We start from the raw sequence: 2,500 nt of genomic DNA on the forward strand, positions 1-2,500 counted from the left end.
ATGATGCCGCAGGCATCCACTTACTATAATCACAATCAACAAACCGGCCGCCCCACCCCGCCCCCCATTAAACCTTTCCTTACAACAATGTGTACCTTAACCTAACCTATATCGTACCGTAACCTAACCTATATCGTACCGTAACCTAACCTATGTCGTACCGTAACCTAACCTATGTCGTACCGTAACCTAACCTATGTCGTACCGTAACCTAACCTATGTCGTACCGTAACCTAACCTATGTCGTACCGTAACCTAACCTATGTCGTACCGTAACCTAACCTATGTCGTACCGTAACCTAACCTATGTCGTACCGTAACCTAACCTATGTCGTACCGTAACCTAACCTATGTCGTACCTTAACCTAACCTATGTCGTACCTTAACCTAACCTATGTCGTACCTTAACCTAACCTATGTCGTACCTTAACCTAACCTATGTCGTACCTTAACCTAACCTATGTCGTACCTTAACCTAACCTATGTCGTACCTTAACCTAACCTATGTCGTACCTTAACCTAACCTATGTCGTACCTTAACCTAACCTATGTCGTACCTTAACCTAACCTATGTCGTACCTTAACCTAACCTATGTCGTACCTTAACCTAACCTATGTCGTACCTTAACCTAACCTATGTCGTACCTTAACCTAACCTATGTCGTACCTTAACCTAACCTATGTCGTACCTTAACCTAACCTATGTCGTACCTTAACCTAACCTATGTCGTACCTTAACCTAACCTATGTCGTACCTTAACCTAACCTATGTCGTACCTTAACCTAACCTATGTCGTACCTTAACCTAACCTATGTCGTACCTTAACCTAACCTATGTCGTACCTTAACCTAACCTATGTCGTACCTTAACCTAACCTATGTCGTACCTTAACCTAACCTATGTCGTACCTTAACCTAACCTATGTCGTACCTTAACCTAACCTATGTCGTACCTTAACCTAACCTATGTCGTACCTTAACCTAACCTATGTCGTACCTTAACCTAACCTATGTCGTACCTTAACCTAACCTATGTCGTACCTTAACCTAACCTGTATTGCGCCTTAACCTAACCTGTATTGCGCCTTAACCTAACCTGTATTGCGCCTTAACGTAACCTGTATTGCGCCTTAACGTAACCTGTATTGCGCCTTAACGTAACCTGTATTGCGCCTTAACGTAACCTGTATTGCGCCTTAACGTAACCTGTATTGCGCCTTAACGTAACCTGTATTGCGCCTTAACGTAACCTGTATTGCGCCTTAACGTAACCTGTATTGCGCCTTAACGTAACCTGTATTGCGCCTTAACGTAACCTGTATTGCGCCTTAACGTAACCTGTATTGCGCCTTAACGTAACCTGTATTGCGCCTTAACGTAACCTGTATTGCGCCTTAACGTAACCTGTATTGCGCCTTAACGTAACCTGTATTGCGCCTTAACGTAACCTGTATTGCGCCTTAACGTAACCTGTATTGCGCCTTAACGTAACCTGTATTGCGCCTTAACGTAACCTGTATTGCGCCTTAACGTAACCTGTATTGCGCCTTAACGTAACCTGCATTGCGCCTTAACGTAACCTGCATTGCGCCTTAACGTAACCTGTATTGCGCCTTAACGTAACCTGTATTGCGCCTTAACGTAACCTGTATTGCGCCTTAACGTAACCTGTATTGCGCCTTAACGTAACCTGTATTGCGCCTTAACGTAACCTGTATTGCGCCTTAACGTAACCTGTATTGCGCCTTAACGTAACCGATATTGCGCCTTAACGTAACCTATATTGCGCCGTAACGTAACCTATATTGCGCCGTAACGTAACCCACATTGCCCCTTAACGTAACCCACATTGCCCCTTAACGTAACCCACATTGCCCCTTAACGTAACCCAACACACGTTGGGCCTTAACCCAACACACGTTGGGCCTTAACCCAACACACGTTGGGCCTTAACCCAACACACGTTGGGCCTTAACCCAACACACGTTGGGCCTTAACCCAACACACGTTGGGCCTTAACCCAACACACGTTGGGCCTTAACCCAACACACGTTGGGCCTTAACCCAACACACGTTGGGCCTTAACCCAACACACGTTGGGCCTTAACCCAACACACGTTGGGCCTTAACCCAACACACGTTGGGCCTTAACCCAACACACGTTGGGCCTTAACCCAACACACGTTGGGCCTTAACCCAACACACGTTGGGCCTTAACCCAACACACGTTGGGCCTTAACCTGCTCTGTAATTGTCATACGACGCGTTAAATTAGTGTAGTGTTGCCTAACTGCAACCCCCGCAATATAGTTTGCTACTCGCACTGCCCGGTCCCCAGTGTATCGCTTCATGTTAAACACCTTGCAGCTATACACTGTAATGTGGATGGCAGCAGGACGTACATGCTCAATGCCCTTTGCAGTTGTTCATTGGCATTTGCAGTTGTTCATTGGCATTCGCATGTGCGAAGCACTTAGCCTACGCTGTGGTACGGCCTGTG

Source organism: Schistocerca americana, unplaced genomic scaffold (genome assembly GCF_021461395.2).
Source record: "Schistocerca americana isolate TAMUIC-IGC-003095 unplaced genomic scaffold, iqSchAmer2.1 HiC_scaffold_254, whole genome shotgun sequence".
Lineage (NCBI taxonomy): Eukaryota > Metazoa > Arthropoda > Insecta > Orthoptera > Acrididae > Schistocerca > Schistocerca americana.